A 20,178-nucleotide genomic window follows, 5' to 3' on the forward strand; every position below is an offset into this window, starting at 1 on the left:
TTACCTACCACCATTATATCCTTACATCCTGCATATTCCAGGCACATTTCAAGTTATTTGCCTCACCTGGACACCCCACAGCCTGATAGCTAATCCAAGAAACGTTGGCTGTTTTAAGCAGCAGCATCTGACTTTCCAGTAGATATTTCTAACTCTCTAAGACTTCATGCTCCAACACATAGAGCATATAAGGCTCTTTTTTTTTTTTTTTTTTTGCATTTCTGATCTACATGCTCATTTGACTGGATAATTTTCTTGAAAACAAAGAGAATGGCAATGCATTGCCTTTGAATCAAGTGCTAGGGATAGTAAACTCTTTCTCTTACTGAAACCACGAGACAACTTTGGCACGTAGGGCTTTGAATATAAGAGCAGAAGTCTAATTTCTGGGCTTCATGAAGAAAAATTTATAAAGTTCTCCCCTTTATCTTTACAACCCCCAGAACCACTTTTTCTAAATCCTTAAAAGACTTCCTGGTAGTCCTTCAAACAGTAAAGCCTGCTTGGATGGGGACCGGATTTCTCCTCTTGAAAAAAAAATACACAGAACAGACTACACGGACAGGACCCAGGTTGTAGACACACGAGTTTTTTGCAGACCAAGCTCGCAGGTGGTCTTTTCAGGAGAATCACTGACATTCACTTGTTTATTTATCATCTACTGAGCAGACAACATTGGTAGGCACTGTTCTGTCAATACATCCTGGTGATAAAACGGGCCTAAACACTAGTGTTCTCTGTATTCACAGATCTTAGGTCTAGTGAATGAGGGGGTGGATTTTTCAAATAAGGAAATGCTTTCAAGAGAGCACAAGGTGTTGGTTACATAGGTACCTCCAGGTAGAGATAAATGAAACACAGAAAACACCATGGGCCATTCCAGCCCCATCACCAAGAATGACTCCAGCAAGCAGAGGTGTTTCCTGATAAGCTCAACCAATGTCAGGCTCCACCCTGACCCCAAATGGGGGGACTACGGGGGAGGTTCTCTCCCAGAGCGGCCTGTGGCAGCTACCCTGTAATGTACTATGGTGTTTAGAGCATCTCATGATGTTCTTCGAGTAATGCCAACAAAAATGTGACATTATCACTTGTGTATCAAAGCTGTTTAATAAGATTATAAAGGTATACTTATAAAATTTAAAGCTATAGGAGAAGTCCACCAAAAAAGTAAAGTAAAACTAAGCAAAACAGGCTATTTTGTTTTGTCCCAGTATTTGTTACAATTTCATTCATTTTTGTAATCTGTTAACTTCTGAGAGCAAATAAACAACAGCATATGCAAAAGGTGTAAGAAAACTTTTAAATGGAAAATGTTCCAGCCATTGACTTTTTTGTTATCAGTGAATTGGAAAAAGGCTGTGACTTTTATTTCATTGACAAAATGAGACCCAAGTCTCAGACAACCATGAAGTTTGAGACTCGCTGGGTCAGGGTGGGAAGAACAAAAGAAAAGGAAGCATTACAGGCTCCAGAAGAAACACCAAATAGGTGTGACCAGATTTACACAAAGCTCAGATATCAAAAAGACCTGTATTTACAGACCTGATAAGTTCTAGGTAATTATTTGCCTTATAAAATGTGCTATGAGGTTCTTCTTTTTTTTTTAATAGTGCATTCCTGGGATGCACTTTTAGAGAAGTTTGATCAGGAATTGTATCAGACATACGTTATTTTTGTTGTTGTTTAGTTGCTAAGTTGTGTCCCACTCTGCGACCCCATGAACTGCAGCATGCCAGGCTTCCCTGTCCTTCACCATCTCCCGGAGCTTGCTCAAACTCCTGTCCTTTGAATCAGTGATGCCATCCAACCATCTCATCCTCTGTCACTCCCTTCTCCTCCTGCCTTCAGTCCTTCCCAGCATCAGGGTCTTTTCCAGTGAGTCAGCTCTTTGCATGAGGTGGCCAAAGTTCTGGAGTTCATGCGTGTGTTAAGTTGCTCAGTCATGTCTGACTCTTTGCAATCCCATGGACTGTGGCCCCTATGGCTGATTCATGTTGATGTATAGCAGAAACCAACACAATATTGTAAAGCAATTATCCTTCAATTAAAAATAAATAAATTAAAAAAAAATAAGGCCCACAAAGGCCCATGAGGGGAGAGGCTGGGAGCACAAGGATGTATACCCAGAAAAGTGCTTACCTCAGCTCCCTGACCCAGCCCAGGATGTGACCTCAAACAAAAAGAAAACAAAGACCAAAATGCAGGACAAAATATTTGTTCTGTTCCTGTTCCTTTGATAAACACCCTCCCCTGGGGTCACGCCTCCCTGTCATGGTCCTCCCAGTGGGTCTCAAAAGTGGTTACTTAATGGTTCTCAACTAGGGGGTGATTTTGCCCTGCACAGAACATTTGGCAATGTCTGGAGACATTTTCAGTTGTTGAGCTGGGGAGGGCATTGCTACCATCATGGGTACCGGGGATGCTGCTAAACAGTGGACTCTTCCCCACAACAAAGAATCATCCTCTCCAACATGTCAGCGGTGCTGACTTGAGAAAGCTGCTACATAAGGGGCAAAATCATGATCGTCCCTCTAGACAGCTGGCATGTGAGTCCTGAGTATTTTGGACTTTTCCATAAATTAGGCTTCCCTGGTGGCTCAGTGGTAAAGAACCCGCCTGCCAATGCAGGATGCATGGGTTCGATTCCTGGGTCGGGAACATCCCCTGGAGGAGGAAATGGCAACTCACTCTAATATTCTTGCCTGGAGAATCCCATGGACAGGGGGAGCCTGGTGGGCTACAGCCCATGGGGTCACAGAGTCAGACACGACTTAGCAACTGAACAACAACAACAATCCTTTTAAATTAACTACTATTTATTTGGAGGGGAAATCTTGCAGACCTCTGCTGTCATGATATGATATTCCCTGAACCAGTCGGATAAGCCACTGATACAAGGGTTAAACTCAGCGGCACAGGAAAACGCTGTAGGAACCCACCTGAAAACACTAGGTTGAAATGGGCATTCTCATCTTGTTTGAGAGGCTGGGGCCAGGCCTCACACTTAGTCTTAAACAGCCTTCTCAGAATAATTTATACCAATGAGCCATGGCAAATTCACCTCTTCTGTAAGTCCATCATGACTCAACAAGCCTTTTGATCCATTGTAGAACGGCAACAGTATTTTAATTAGTTATTTTCACTTACTTGTCAGAACCTGTTCGGATAATCTAAATAACTTCACATCCTCTTAACATACCTCCTGAGACTGTCTCAGAGAAAACAGGCTCAATTTTCGCTTAAATCCCCAATCCCAGTTAAGGGATAGACGAGGCTGCCATGGCAACCCCACTCCTGCTGACTTTTTGGCTAGACTCACTTTTTTTTTTTTTTTAACCTTTCCCAAATCATAAATCTATTTCTTTCATGGTTAAGAAGATTTTTCTTGTCTCCTTTCTTCTTGAGTACTTTAAAACATCTTTTTTTTTTTTTCTCAAAAATAAACTTTGGAGCATGGTTTGATTAATAACTAGGTTTTCAGAAAAACTGTTTGCATTAGAATAAGGCAAGAATCTCTAGATTTCTAACATTTCCTGCCCAAAGATGGTAGAGAGACCACAACCAGGCTCTTTCAACCTGTAACAAAATGTGAATAATACCCAAATGTTTTACTTCCTCATATTCATTCATGGGAAATTTCTTAAAGAAAAAAAAAATACACATCTATAGTAACAGATAAATTGACTCAGGTCCTCTCACTTCTTGACCACCGAATCCTCTATGATTCTTAAATTCTTTCATCTCAAATATAAATTTCATGGAGCTCTACAACTAGACAATCAAACAAAACCCTCTGGAAACCACACTCTCCTTTCTTACCCTGGGGGTAGCAGCCTGAAAAAACACAAACATTGTTTAAATGGTCAATAAACTATTCCTCTCATTCAAATAACCCGCCTTTTCCTGCTCTTTATTACTAGATATTTTTTTTTTTAAGCTCCGTAGTTTATTTTGCATCACAAGCAAAAAGTTTAAGCAAAATGTCCTTCGGACCAGTGCAAGTGGTCTCTAGGGCCAGCATCCTGCCCATCCCATCTGGAGGACTCGGGGGGTTTCCGATGTCGCCCAGGAAGCCGGGCATTTCATGTCTGCCCGGCAAAGCCAAGGACACCTCCAGCAATGTCGCTTTACCTTAAGCCCGGGCTCCTTTTCTTCTACTTTGGTTCCTGGCTGTTCGGAGAAGGGAGCTCCTCTGGGCTTCAAACCCACAACACTGTCAAGAGGCTTGTAAACGCCAGATCTCAGCCCGCGAGACCGGGGCTCCCTGCCCGCCTGGGGGACAGGAGCGAGCTCCCCTCTGAAGCGAGACTAACGAAACCTGTGTGTCTCTGGAGACGCACACCGGAAAAAAGAAATGACTAGGGCAGGCGTTCCCACCCTCCCTCTCCCGCTGCACTTAACTAGTTAAACACACACAGCCACCACTAACGGACCAGTCCATGTGTCTGAAAAAGGAGGGGGGTAGGTTTTCTTTCTTTTAACTGCAGGTGGGGAAAGTACCATTTCTACACATTCACCCGTACTTGTCTGCACCACTGATCTGACAGTGATTGTCCCCGAGGCAGAGGCTTGCACTGAAACTAGAGTATTGTGCTTTTTAAGTTTCTTTCTTAGATTTGAGAGGATGGAAAGATACACAGCCATCAAAGAGCCTCCTCTCCTAAGTCACTGCATCAGAGACACACTGTATGGCACCCTTTACACAAGTGTAATAAAACACAGTGAAACTTGATTTTGGTTTCCACTTGTTATTCAGAATTTTTGTATTTCAGACTGTTCACATTTTTTCAGAGAAATGTGATCCCCGCCCCCAAACTTCGCGTATCAAGTTTCCATGATTCATGTTGTTGGCACATTTCATCTTGTGTTCCCCATTGCAGCAAGAATTATTAGTACCTACATTCCAGGTACTTTACACACCTTACCTCACTGTCCACTAAACCTACAGAAATTCCAGGTGAACCCAGCTCTGCATGTTTGTAAAGGAACAGATGGAGCCCGAAGCCTTCTACCAGGCTAGCCCAGTCCCTTTTCTGAAGCCTTTCCTTGGGAGTAAGGCAAGACTCTGTTATGACTCTTCTCATTTTTAACAAGACTTAAGTGATTTAGGGGAATTTTTCATAGAGATTATTTGCTCGTAAAGATCAGCTAATAAAAAGACTTGTGTGGAATCTAAATTTGTTTGGAAACAATCCCAAACATTGCTGAAGAAATGTAAAGATTTCAGCAATAAAACAGTGCTTCTAAAATGAAGAGGAAGCTACTGGGTTACACATTATAATAACTACAGGGGATTAGCTAAATTTCTAGTGCATTTTCCTTCCAAGAAGCCTTCAGGAATGTGCTTTCTCCACACCCTTGTCAGGCCAGTTTCTGTAAGTTTGATCTGTAGCCCCCTGGCCCTACCAGAATCACCAGAGCATGGTAACATGCAGATTTCCAGCCCTAGCTTGGACCCCTAGAATCACTGGGTGAGGTCTGGTCATCCATACTTTAAACAAGATATCCAGGTGATTTCAGAACATCGCCTCTTGTTTGGGATATTAGTAGGCAGTCACTGTCTGTCAGAGGAGGGAAGGAGTCCTTCCTTACAAAGGAAAAAGGGAAACCCAGCCAGCCCCCCAGGCACAGGGCTAGAAATACTGAAACCTAAGAACTGGGATCACTGCCCTCAAGACTTAATCCTTGTCTACTCTCCCACATTTGAAGTATCAGCTCCTCTTTCAGACTTTATTTCTTTAGCCATCTCTACATCTTCCAGGATGAAGAGGAAGAGGATGGTTCATCTGCAAATTTACCAAGCAAATTTCCCATTGAAAAGGGTCCCAAATCACCAGCAGATGGACTCAAAAGTTTCAAGAAGCCTGCCTGATTGGGTAGCCCTTAATGAGCAATAATGAGGTGCCTTTCCTGTCAACCTGACTAATCTATATTCACATGGATGTGATTGTGGGAAAGAAAGTGAAGAGTAAAGAACTGAAAGGTCAACAGAGGGGTCTGCTGGATGGAAATGCCCTAAGACTGGACTGTGATGATGGTTGCACAACTCTGCGAATTTACCAAAGATGGTTGAATCACTTCACCAGGGTGAACTGTAAGAGATGTAAACAAACGTGCTGCTAATCATAGTGGCAGTTGGTTAACATATGTTCCAAAGGGACTCAGTTTATATAAAGGAGCTGATATTGGAGCACTTACAGCTGCAGAGGCTAAGATGCCTCTTCCTCGTCATCCCAGATGCCGTGTAGGGCCCCATCTAGGCAGATGTGCTGGGCATCATACAGAGCAGTTACACACAGAAAAGACAAGACCTCCAGGAGTCTACAGACCACACTCAGGTGGACATAACAACCAACACTGACAGGAGAAAGGCTGTGGGCATTGCTTTCCCACGTGAGGGAAAAGAAACTAGTAATTAGTGAGATGGTGAGGAATTTAGGCCCAAAGAGTATGTGAAGGCCACGACAGAAATTAATAACGGGAAAAACAAGCATTCATCAACAAATCTGTATTTCATAGCTGCTAGATGCTTTAAATGGAGTAGGAAATGGAAACCCATTCCAGTATTAAAAAGGAATACAAAATACTTGCTAAAACAATGGCAGGTTGAATTTATGGGCATGTAGATGTCAATAGTTAAGTGATCTAAGAAAATTTCAAAAGAAAGCATCAGCATGAGTATCAGCTTGTGCATCTTAAATGATCACAGACTTAACTCCATCAGAGAGTAAATGATAGGGGTGAGCCTGAATCCATTCAGACAGGAAGTTATGAGCTAATTTAATGTACTGTGTGTGTGAGTCGCTCAGTGGTGTCCGGCTCTTTGCGACCCCATGGACTGTAGCCTACCAGGCTCCTCTGACCATGGGATTCTCCAGGCAAGAATATTGGAGTGGGTTGCCATTTCCTTCTCCAGGGGATTTTCCTGACCCAGGGTTTGAACCCGGGTTGCCTGCACTGCAGGCAGATTCTCTACCATCTGAGCCACAGGGAAGCCCAATTTAATGTACTAGGCTTTTACAAAAAGGTGTTTCTTTGTAAAGGAAGAAAACAAGAAAAAATTGTATGCTAGACAGTGGTGACTCATTTATAATCTGATTTAAGCCTTTAAGAGGTAAAGATTATCCATATTTTACAATATGAGCATGCTGAGGCTCAGAGAGTTTAAGCAACTGGCTACCCATTGCTCGGCTCTGAATGTAGGTACTGTAATCAAATCCTGGTGTGTGTGGCAGTGGCAGTTCTTTCTACTAACCACACTTCCCTCTCTCACCTTACCTAAAGCCACTTCGAGCTCCAGAATTCCTCATCCTACGTTTCCAAGATGCCTGCAGCTTTGCGTTTACCTGCAGGGCCATGAAAATTTTTAGGTGGTTTATAAGCAGTTTTCATTTGCAGGGCCAGTCCCAAGTGTCCTTTTGGGAAAGGGATTAGTGAACCAGTTCACTTCCTCCAGGCTGGAGAGGCACCAGCCCTCACTGTCACTCCTGGCAAACTCCAAGCAGGTCCATCTGCTGGAACTGGCACAGCATCCCTCACAAGACAGGAAGCCGTGAGGTCCAGGAAGAAAGCATATTCCGGTGGAAAACAAGAGGGGAGGAAGCCTGTTCCTAGTAGACAGGCAGAAGGGCAGCATCACTGCCTGGGCCAAGGGGACTCAAGGCGCCCATCTCCCCTGGAGCACTCTCCACCTCCTGGACCACGTACGTGGACTGTCTCACATCCTCACCTAGAGAGAACGGAAGTTGTCCTAGTGACCTGAAGACGGCGCCACGCTTCTTTCTCTCTCTCTCCCTCTTTCCCTTCCTCTTTCTCTCTCTCTATAGCTGCTCGGGGTCTCAGTTGCAAGTACCCAGGATACTTAGTTGCAGCATGTGGGATCTAGTTCCCTGACCAGAGATTGAGCCCAGACCCCCTGCACCTGGAGAGCACAGTCTTGGGCACTGGACCACCAGGGAAGCTCCAATAGTTCCATGTCTCAATATCTAACCATTCCCCACCTCCAGTTGTACATTTGCTTCAAGAGACTAAGTGGACAAAATATAAGGACACAATAGAGCCAAGGTAACTCAGTATACCACCTTTTCTCTGAGTTTTCATGAATCCACAAGCTAGAGGTCATTTCTTGAGACCTGAAGGGCTGTCACAATCCTCCCCACCCCCACCCCACACCCCCTAGAGACAAAACCTGGGTTTCAGGAGAGGGGCTTGATCTGGGCATAGAAAGCCCATCTACCATCAGCCAGGTGGGCAGATCCAAGAGGGTTACAGGCATTTTCTAATAGGGATGACTTTTCAGATGGAGAAATGGATTCAGATGAACCCACAAAAGTCAATGTATTTCATAATTAAATTAAAATAACACTAGTCACCAATGGAAAAGATATAGTATTTTAATTTTTTAAGCTTACACCCTGATTACAAAAATGATTTGAAGTGGAGAACGGCACACAATAAGGATGCAATTAAACCAAATGGTAACATGAAAATAAAACAAACAAACAAACAAGGTAGGAAAAAAGTGACCCAAGACGTCAGTCACAAAAGCAAATGGAGATAAACTGCTTGCTCTCACCTGCCTGTACCTTCTCGTTCCTCAAGATCCAAAGCTGACTTCTAACAATTGACAAGAATCTCTTTTAAACTCCCGGTCATTTATGATGTGTGCCTCTTACTAGGCCCTCACACAACTGTGGGCCCCTAGTTATCTTGTGTACTGAGATACATTGTCAAAGATTGAACTCTCTTTCTGTTCCGCCAAGAAAAGGTCATGACAATTACCTTGGAATTCACTGAAGGTCCCAGTGCAGGGCAGGTGAAGCACCCTGGAATCGATCCCTTAGAAGCAGGGGTATGCTGCTGCTGCTGCTGCTAAGTCGCTTCAGTCGTGTCCGACTCTGCGTGACCCCATAGACGGCAGCCCACCAGGCTCCCCCGTCCCTGGGATTCTCCAGGCAAGAACACTGGAGTGGGTTTCCATTTCCTTCTCCAATGCATGAAAGTGAAAAGTGAAAGTGAAGTCGCTCAGTTGTCCGACACTTAGTGACCCCATGGACTGCAGCCTACCAGGCTCCTCCATCCGTGGGATTTTCCAGGCAAGAGTACTGGAGTGGGGTGCCAGTGCCTTCTCCAGAAGAAGGGGTATAGTCTTCCTTTTTAGGTTTATAGTGGTGAAGGAGATATGAACAGAGCCAGGGATGGGAACAGGTGGGGATCAGCAGGAAGAAGAAGGACAGGTGCTCTGAGTCCATGAGAACACAGACATATAAGCCTTCTGCAGCTCAGGATGTGCTGGGTCCTGGTGAGGAGAATGGACAACTCTGACGGGTCATCACATCTGTGCTCAGAACAGCGGCCAGCCCAGAGACCCATCCCATCACTGAACTTGCTGGCCACCTGTCTAGGCAGGCTGCCTCTCTGCTGTTGGGTTCTAGCTTTTTTTTTTAATTGGAGTATAATTGGTTTACAGTGTTACTAGTTTCTGCTGCACAATGAAGTGACTCAGCTATATGTATACATCTATCCCCTCCTTCCTAGACCTCCTTCTCCCACTCCCCACGCCCACCCATCTAGGTCATCACAGAGCACCCAGCTGAGTTCCCTGCACTATACAGCAGGTCTTAGCTATTTCTAAAACTCAATACCACCATTAAGAATTGCCCTCAGACTAAAGATGCTGCAACAGCTTTGGGTACTCATGGGCCCTAGGGGTGCCCTGGACCCTGATTCCTAATTTTGGGCTCAGACACCCTATTACTTTTAGAAATGTATGCCTTATCTATCTGAGAATGAGTCCTGAATCTCACACCTTCTGCGGCCCCTAAGGCAGGGCCACCAGCACATGCTCAGTACTTCTTGCTGATTTCTCAGGAAGAGTCACGTTCCTCGACTGTCACCCCACCCCCACACTTCACCAGCAAGAAGCTAAACTCTCTGAAGTGGAATAACACTGAAAAACAAAACATCTTTTTAACTCAAAACACAAACTCTTTTCAAAATGTCATTTCCGGAGAAGAAAGCCCTTCCATTTGTGCTGGCAGAAATGGGGTGACTTTTAAAAATAAATATCGAAACTTTACTGCCTGTGAACAGTCTTCTGTTACCCTGGCAACATATTTCCTCTTATCATTAATGTAGGACAAAGTGGATAACTTTGGGTGAATCAGAGAAATTTTCCTCCAACCATTTGTCATGTCAGCGTGCTTCTTGTGCTCTCCTGGGCTGATTCCTAATCTATTAATGATGCAGGGAATCAAATATTAGCACCAGGTTATTATCTGCAAATAAGATATTGTGACCAATGTGTCATAAACCATACTTCAAACTTAAACTTGAGTTTCCTCTCCCACGCTGGGGAGATTATATGTTAATCAGGTCACACACTATGATCAAGGGCACAGTTCTGTGCAATGACAACCTATGAGCATGCGAGGGAATGAAAGTTTAAAGCCCACAAAGGAAAGAAGCTCAGAGACACTCTGGCATGAAGACATTTATTGACTTGAATCTCTGTTCTTGTCCCTTCTACGCACATGTGCTAAGTCGCTTCAGCGTTATCTGACTCTGCGACCCTATGGACTGTAGCCAGCCAGGCTCCTCCGTCCATGCGATTCTCTAGGCAAGAATACTGGAGTGGGTAGCCATTCGGGTAGTTATTCCCTTCTCCAGGGGATCTTCCTGACCCTGGAACTGAACCTGGGTCTCTTGCATTGCAGGCAGATTCTTTACTGTCTGAGCCACCAGGGAAGCCCACTCTTGTGCTTTACCCACTTTCTAATAAGTGAAACTATCAAAGACTGGAAGAAAGGAGAGAGAGAAAGGAGAAGGGACTAACCTGGCTACTAATTATGCTAAAGATTTTCATGCCTTTATTTTCAAATGCTGCAGCTCTATGAGGTAGCAATTAGCAGCCTCATCTTACAGATATGGAAACTGAGAAATACTGGATTCCAACTCTCTATCACCTTGTATATCTCTGCATAGATGGACAGACATATATGTATGTATATCTGTCTATTTACCTACCTACCTACCCTGAGATATCCATAAAATTCACCTTTTTAGAAAAAAGTGTACAATTCAGTAGTTTTTAGTATTGATTGATTCACAGACTTGTGCAACCATCACTACTATCTAATTTAAGAACATTTCATCACCTCCAAACAAAACTCCATACCCACTGACCGTCATTTCCTTCTCCCGCCAGACCCAGGCAACAACCAGTAGACTTTCTGTCTCTACAGATCTGTCCATTCTAGGAATCATCTAATTGGTGATCTTTTGTGACTAGCTTCTTTCACTTAGGATATTTTCAAGGTTCGTCCATTCTGTAGCAGGTAATCAGGACCTTGTTCTTTTTTATTGCTAAATAATATTCCATTGTATGAATATAGCATACCTTGCTTAACTCATATTTAAGATGAAGCCATTTCTGAAGTTTATTGTTAAGTTCTATTTTAAATTAGGAAAAGTGACCAATGCGTGCCTGTATTGGAATGGCCTCAAAGCTCCTCTTGACTCTCCATGGAGCTCTGCGGCATCCTCAACCAGAGCTCTGTAAACAAAGTGTGTTCCCTCGCCTGAGACAGCACCATCCACCTACAATTGTCTCCATGGCCCAAGTCAGGTGCCCTTGTGGAGCCTCCAGCTTAGTAAAGAGGGCAAGACAGAATGAGGCATGACTATGCAGAAATGTCACCTACTCTGTGCACAGGGTCCCTGACCTTCGGCAACATTTTACACAGGAATAAAGGAAACCAAAGAAGCAGCAAATGTTTACTGCCCTGAAAATAGATACAACAAGGCTACTCATCAGATAGATTTTCCTCATCTCACCAGGAATGGTAAATATTGGTCCTTCTGTAAGTTATTTCAGGAGGCAGTTTAGTTACTTGTTCTCTGCAATGATTACTGCCACATGGATCATGAATCAGTGTGTGTGTATGTGTGCATATGTGGGTGTGCACGTATGTACATACGTGTTTCTATCTTCTGAGAACTGAGACTTCTAATCATGGTTCAGTTACCAGTCAGCCTCCAGGTCTCTAGCGCAGCAGCCTCATCTGTAGATGGAGGTCAGTAGTAACTGCTTTCATCACTTTACAGGCCTATTGTGAGGATCAAATATTTATGAGATCACTTGTAGATGTTAAGTATTTTTATTATGCAAAAGCCCCCTATTGTGGTGGTTCATTCTTCACCAGGGCAGAGACCATCTGACTCAAAACTTCTAATATTACTTGATTCTTTTCCCTTCTGTGATCCAGAAAAATATTTGGGTTCACAATTAAGGGGAAGGAGGTACACATTCCTGGGGCCACAGTAGGAATGAGAAGAATGCAATTAGTTTTCTGCTTGAACATGGTTTATTAGCCTCGCTTGCATTTAAGGACATGCACGGAACGAGAAAGGAGGGACTTCACCGTTCAGTCTGTCTTTGCAAATTATATGTTTGATGGTGACAAAAAGACCATCTGCCATGCAAGCGCCCTGGAAGAGCTTATGTTTCCTCTCATTAGATAACAAGTAAGCCCAGACCAAGACCTGCTCATTTCAGAGCATGCTTAAAATACAGCAAAAGGAAGGAAGCGGATGGGACCTCCAGTTTGTAATGTGAATTAGTTCTACAGGAACATCATAAACATTTGTCCTTGGGCTTTATGAAAAAGGAGTTTTAATTGAAAAGTAAACAAAGTAAAAACAAAACAAGATAAAACAAAGCCACCATTTTTAACCCTTCAGAGAATCAAGGGAAAGGATTTGCTGAATCACGTGGTGTGTACATTTGCTACACTGCAGGGGATCCAGCAGGAAGGGTCTAAAGCCAGCCTAAGTCCTGTCCTTTCATCCGTCACTTCCAAGTTAATAGATAAAGACAGTGCTGCCCGTGGGTAGGGATGGAAAGGCACTAAGGATTGGCCACGGGCCGCGTGTCAGGGTCTCTTACATTGTGAGACATTCGAATTGTAACAGACCCTGTCACACATTCTTCCCAGGAGAGCACACGCGGCATAGTAGACACCCCACCCCAGCACAATGTGGGCCACCAGCCCTTCTGGAAAGACAGGAGGATTGATTTCCTGGGTGTGGTGCCTGAGGAAGAAGGCCAGGGAGAGACTCGGAGCCCTGCCCTCCTCTCCTGGGAAGAATGCAGACACACCACTTTCCTTTTGTCTCTGGGGTCTGAGCACACAGGAGGCTCCGGTGCAGATGGCCAGGTGCCTGCTCAGGGTGGCCCTGTCTGCAGAGCCAGCCAATCCAGAGAGCACTGGTCTTGAAGGAATGTGAGAGAGCTTGGTAAACACTGAGCTCCCTGGGGGAGGGAGTTGTGCAAAAGGACAGACAGACTAAGAGAACTCAAGACCACCCTCGGTCAGCAGATGGAACAGCCCTGGACGGGGAGGGAGTGGACAGGCTCTTTCCCTTTACCCTCCAGACTTCTGCGTCCAGTTTGACATTCGCTTTTTTTTTTTTTTTTCTGAATTGCATTCATTTTGCAATGATTTTGTTGTTGCTTTCTTTCTTGGAAAAGTTAGCAGGTAACAACCTGAACCCAGGAAATGAAGTTTGTCAGGGTCAGAGATCTCCTAGGACCATCCAACAGAAAGATGGAAGGAAATTCACACCAAAGGGATGCCCCTAATGTCTACTGACATCTGTGACCTAAGTCTGAAGGCTCACGCCGAGTCCTGTTACCTCTGGGCTGCTAAAGCAGAAGTGAGCAGGGTGGGTGTAGGGAAGAGAAGTAAGGACCAGGAGGAAGGTTGCTTCTGAGAAGACTTTAGAAATGGAGATGGAGATAGCAAGCTGTTGGCTGTATCTCATGCAAATCTGCTTTTGGACTTCTTAGTTAGGAGGCAGGTTGTAAGCATTTTCAGAACGCGCCTGGATTTATAGGTTAATTAGCATAAGCTCTAAAAGATGTGCCACTTATAGCAAGATGACCCTCAAAAACAGAACTGAAAGCAAGCTAATGAGAAAACTACAGTTTGAGTGTATGCTATGTGCTGAGTGTTCTAGAAAATCTCTCCAGAAAAAAAAAACTGTTGGCTCTGACCCCTTAGATCCAAGACTATATCTAAGACAAGGAGAATTATAGAATTCAGATCCTTAGAACCAAAGGAAATTTAGAGGTCAAGTGCCCCAAGTCTTGGATTTACATATATATTTTAACATTTGTATATTAAAGAAAAAATCAAGGTTCGAAGAAATTGATTTGCCCAAGGTCACACAGCTGTGAATTCCAGAACCAAAAGTAGATCCCTGATTTCCTGTCACTGAAGCCCTTTTCATTAAAACACATGAAGGCTCTCCTCCCCATCCCCTCAAGCCCACATCCTGGGAAGGGTTTATCCCAGCAATCCCACTACTGGGCACATGAGAAAACCATAATTCAAAACGACACATGTACCCCAGTGTTCATAGCAGCACCATTTACAATAGCCAGGACAGGGAAGTAACCTAAATATCCATCAACAGAGGAATGGGCAAAGGAGATGTCTTACATGTATACAATGGAATATTACTCAGCCATTACAAAGGACTCAAATAGGGTGATTTGTGGAGACATGGATAGACCTAGAGTCTGTCATACAGCGTAAAATAAGTCAGAAAGAGAAAAACAAATATCATATTAATGCACATATATGGAATCTAGAAAAACGGTACTGATGAACCTATCTGCAGGGCAGGAACAGAGACACAGACATAGATAATGGACTCGTGGATACGGTGGGGGACAGAGACGGTGTGATGAATTGAGAGAGTAGCATTGTCATATACACACGACCACGTGCAGGACAGACAGTCCGTGGGAAGCTGCTGTGCAGCACAGGGCGCCATAGTGCTCAGTGCTCTGATGACCTAGAGGGGTACAAGCAGGAGGTGGGAGGGAGGCTCAGGACGGAGCAGATACGTGTAAACATATAGCTGATGCACGTTGTTGTACAGCAGAAACTGACATAACGTTGTAAAACAATTACATTCCAAAGAAAAACCAGTAACAGAGGGAGACAGAATTTCAGAACAGGAGGGGGAAGGGGCAGCCATGGGACAGGTCCTCTTCCTTCACCTTCCACACTTCTATGTCCGGAAGTCCTTTTACCTATATATGAAAATGGTCTCAAAGAGGCTAAATGACTTGTCCCAGATTCCTCAGGAGTTACTGACATAGCTGAGCCTGGAGCTCCTTGATCACTGTTCTGGGACCTTTTCTCCTTCTTAAAGCTCCTTCAGGTGTCTGGTGGCATCTTGGATGAAACGCGTCCAGAGAAGGGATCTCAGGACATCTCTGATGCTCAGTGAGGGTTCCATTAAAACCACATCAGAGCTTCAGCCCTCACTGGGACGAGACTTGTGTCAGTTTCCATGATGACTGAAATGGTGCCCCCCTCCCTCCCCCCAAAGATATATCCACACAAAATCTCTGGAACCTTGGCATTCTGAGAAAAGGGGCTTTGCAGATGTAATTAAGCTAAGGATCCGGGGATGAAGGAATCACCTTGGAAGATCCTATGTGTGTGAAGTCTCTTCAGTCGTGTCTGACTCTTTGTGACCCTATGGACTATAGCCCGCCAGGCTCCTCTGCCCACGGAACTCTCCAGGCAAGAATAAGGAGTGGGTTGCCATGCCCTCCTCCAGGGGATCCTCCCGACCCAGGGATCAAACCCGCATCTCCTACGTCTCCTGCATTGGCAGATGGGTTCTTTATCACCAGTGCCACCTGGGATGCTGATGAACCTTAAAGCTAATGACAAGGGACCTTCTAAGAGGAAGGCAGAGGAGGTTTGACACAGAGTGAAGAGAGGGCACAGGGGGGGAAGGCTCTGTGCAGACCAAGGCAGAGGTCAGGGTTATGTAGCCACAGCCACCAGAGTCTGGAAGAGGCAAAGAAAGATCCTCCCCTAGAGCCTTGGAAGGGAGCCCTGCCAACACTTCAGTTGTGGACTTCTGGCCCCAGAACTGAGACAGAAAGTTTCTGTGGTTCTAAGCCACCACCGTTACAGAAGACACAGGGAACTCACAATACATTCACAATCTCTACGGGTAAAATCGATCAGAAACAACAGCAACAACAAAACCAAACATCACAGACTGGAAAGGCAAAATGCGGTATGTCCACACAATGGAATATTATTCAGCCTAAAAAAGGAAGAAGAAATTGTCAAACACCACCACATGGATGAAACTTGCGGACATCATACGAAGTAAAAAAGTGAGAGTGAAAAGTGAAAGTCTCTCAGTCGTGTCCGACTCTTTGCGACCCCCATGGACTATACAGTCCATGGAATTCTCCAGGCCAGAATACTGGAGTGGGTAGCTGTTCCCTTCTCCAGGAGATCTTCCCAACCCAGGGATCGAACCCAGGTCTCCCACATTTGCAGGTGGATTCTTTACCAGCTGAGCCACCAGGGAAGCCCAAGTGCAAAACAGCCATCGCAAAATCAAACGAAACGAACAAACAAGACCCCACAAATACTGTATGATTCCATTTACATGAGATACTCAGAGTAGTCGAATTCATAGAGACAAAGTGGAACGGTCACTGCCAAGTGCTGTGGGGAGAGGGGGATGGGCAGTTACTGTTTAATAAGCACAGACTTCAGTTTCATAAGACATGAAGGGCTACGGAGCTGGATGCTGGTGACGGTTTCACAGCATCATAAGTCTGTGTAATACACGGACCTGTACTCTGAAGCATGGTTCAGATGTTACATTTTATGTTACGTGGTGTGTGCTCAGGTGTGTCCAACTCTCTGCGACTCCATGGACTTCAGTCCACCAGGCTCCTCTGCATGGGATTCTGCAGGCAAGAATACTGGAGTGGGTTGCCATTTCCTGCTCCTGGTATATTATGTGGATTTCACTATAATTTTAAAAATGGGGAATACCCAAACCAAAACCAGGATTATAGTATTTACAACAAATCAGACCCATCCTGCTGCACCTACGGTGGATCAGAGAATAAAGGTGGAGGGAGGAGCTCAGGGTTTTCTGCTGGGAGCTGGGCCAGGCCGACTCACGAGCTGTCACATGTCAGCGTGCTCACAGCGCAGGACGATTTTCTAGATCACACACCCATCTGACAGGGACAGCACGCCCACTGGGTGGGTCTTGACTCTGCACGGAACCCCGCTGCAAACTGCTCCCAGAAGCCCCACCTCTGTGGGTCTGTGTGGAAAGGGTGCAAGGTCTCACCCCCACCATTGGCCCTCATGGAGGCCTGAAGCCAACGTGGTAAGGGGCCCTTACAGCCCCTACCAGCATCAAAGTACTCGGCCTCCAGGGAAAAAGCAGAGCGAGCAGATGTGTCTTCAACACGGCACATTCTTGGATCCAGTTTTCTTTTAGAGATTCCTTCCCACAGCAGTTGGACTAAATCTGAAGGTAATCAACACCCCACCCTCCTCAGTCCTTTTGTCTCCCCAACTCTTTTTTTGGGGGGGCCCACAGTCCCACATGTGGCCTGAGGAGAGAGCTGCCTCCATCCATGCTGTCTACAAATGTGGGGGCTCCAAGCTGGGGGCGGCATTCACTGTCTTCCTGTCCCTTTAGCTATAGCCAAACATCTGGGAAATAGTTCTAGTGTTTTATTTATTTGTTACTGAATTAGGATCCACATACAATATTATATTTGTTTCAGGAGTACAGCAGAGTGATTTGGTTTTTTCATGCATGGATTACTCCAGTAAGTCTAAACCCCATCCTCCTGCTGTTTTAAAATGAAATTTCCTAACTGCTCCCACCTCAACAGGTTTATCTCAGTCCCATGTAGCAGATCAAACTTGGGAAGCTCAAAGGAAATGCTGTTGAGTCTCTCGCAGGGCTCCTTGCTCTGTGGAGGGACGAGGGGCAGATTGAGAGGACAGACAAGGACCACTGCACTTGTCGGGGGATGAGATGGCTGGATTTCAAGCGACACTCTGGACGCGTCACATCCATCTTCTCCAATAGCTTTCCTAAGGATGTGCATGACCTTGGGCCCCAAACCCAGCCTTGAAGTATCCTTGGACTCGCAATAAAAGCCTTATTGGAAGGGCCATGAGAAATCCCCCTTACCCCAACTGTGTGTGGGTGGTGGGGGTCCACTTCTCAGGTGTCACTCCAGCCAGCGGCACCACTGTTTGCTGTCCAAAGCTCTCCTCTACCTGCCCTCCCTGTCTGCCCCCCGACTCCATTTACATCCATTATTGAGGTGAAATTCACATAACATCAGATACACCATTTTAAAGGGAACAACTCCATGACATCTAGGATATTCACAAGGTTTTGCAACCACTTCCTCTACCTCTGAAGCAGATTCATCACCCTAAGTGGGAACCAATAATCAGTTACTCCCCACTCTCTCCCTGCCCTCAAGTCCAGGTAACTGCTTTCTCTATGGATCCATCTAGTCCATATATTTCATGTAAATAGAATCACATAGTATGCAGTCTTCTGTGACCGCTTCTACCACTTGGCATAATGTTTTCAAGGTACATGCATGCTGTAGCACATGTCAGAATTCCTTCCTAAGGCTGAGGGACAGGCTACTGTCTCTAAATACTACGCTGTGTTTATCCATCCATCCATGTACTCGTGGGTTGCTTTCCCTTCTGCCTGGTGTGAGCAGAGCTGCTGTGAACAGGGGGGCACACTCATTTGAGGACTCCCTCCCATTCTTCACACTGCAGTCTGATCCTATCACGTGATGTTCCAGCTACAATCACTTCAATACTTCCCACCATCCTCAAGGTAAAGCCAAACTCCTGACTGATTTCTGAGGTCCTCACACTCAGGCCCCTCCCTTCCTCCAGCATCCTCTCTCTCACCCACAGTCCTGCCCAAATGACTTGGTTTCTTGGGTATGCTGTACTTGTCCTTGCTGCTGAGCCTCTGCCACTGCAGTTTGCTCTTCCCGAAACACTGTTCCTCTGGGTCAGGAAGTGCACTGACGACCTGCATCTCAAATCTAATTAGCTGGACTAGGTCCAGCACAGAGCCAGCACTGCCCCCTGTCCTGTATTTCATGGACAGGAAGGCATCACGGGGCTTGCTGTGGGATTAGGAAGACTACACCCACAGAAGATGCCCAGGGACACCTCAGGGGCCACTCAGATTCATGTCCTGGGTCCCTGGACCACACCCTGCTGGGAAATTTGAATGTGGTGATGTGGATATAGTGACCTGGTGTCTACAGAAGCAATGTGACAAGTTGCCCGGTCATGTTCCCAGGACCCTATTGGGCGTCCTGACCCACCTCTGCTCAGCACACATCCTCACCCTGAGACTTGGGGTGGGTGTGAGGCAACATTGTCTGTGTGTGTGTGTGTGCACTCAGCGGTGTCCAGCTCTTTGTGACCCTGTGGACTGTAGCCCTCCAGGCTCCTCTGTCCATAGAATTCTCTAGGTAAGAATACTGGAGTGGGTTGCCATTTCCTCCTGCAGGGGATCTTCCTGACCCAGGGGTCGAACCCAGGTCTCTTGTATCTCCTGCACTAGCAGGCGGATTCTTTACCACTGACCCACCTGGGAAGCTACCTGGGAAGCCCTTACTTTTCCCATCAGAGTGGGTTAATATCTCGCAGGCTTGTGGGCAGGCGGGAGTGACTCTCTGACCTCTGGCCCCAAGTCTACTGATGGCGCCAGCTCAGGAGCTCAGTTCCGCCCAGAGGCAGAAGCTGGTGGGGCAACTGCTGAGAAAGCAGGAACCAAGCTTCCCAGTGCGAGGCAGTCACACCTGAACTTGACAGGCTTCTGTCAGCCTGGGCCACAGGACGTTCTGGGTCAAACAGGATGTGGTTTTCTAAGGGTGAGGAAGCCTACACCCTCACCTCTAACGACTTTCTTCTCTTAACTACCGTTCAGAGCCTCTGTTCGCTGAGTCTGTACGCTCCCATGTGTACACACGTGAGCACACAGATATGTGCACACACAGATTGCGGGCCCATATTGTAGCTCAGTTGGTAAAGAATCTCCTGCAGTGCAGGAAACCCGGGTTCGAGCCCTGGGTTGGGAAGATCCCTGGAGAAGGAAATGGCAACCCACTCCAGTATCCTTGCCTGGAAAATCTCACGGACAGAGGAGCCTGGTGGGCTGCAGTCCATGGCGTTGCAAAGAGTCGGGCACGACTGAGCAACTAACACTTACTCACTCACTTATACACACATTTGTACACACAGACACACGTGGCTCGAA

The 20,178-nt window shown here is 45.7% G+C and overlaps 1 protein-coding gene across 21 annotated transcripts in view; it reads right to left on the reverse strand.

The window, feature by feature from the left end:
* ABLIM1 (actin binding LIM protein 1) overlaps positions 1-20,178 on the reverse strand; it is a 336,400-nt gene that overhangs the window by 83,671 nt on the left and 232,551 nt on the right. The window contains exon 1 of one of the 21 annotated variants that reach the window (XM_027960397.3): positions 4,135-4,302. The exons of the other annotated variants lie outside the window; for them this stretch is intronic. The gene's annotated coding sequence lies outside the window, so the exon portion shown is untranslated. Of the gene's footprint in view, positions 1-4,134; positions 4,303-20,178 lie in introns of those variants that run through there. 21 annotated transcript variants of the gene reach the window in all.

Source organism: Ovis aries, chromosome 22 (assembly GCF_016772045.2).
Source record: "Ovis aries strain OAR_USU_Benz2616 breed Rambouillet chromosome 22, ARS-UI_Ramb_v3.0, whole genome shotgun sequence".
In the NCBI taxonomy this organism is placed as follows: domain Eukaryota; kingdom Metazoa; phylum Chordata; class Mammalia; order Artiodactyla; family Bovidae; genus Ovis; species Ovis aries.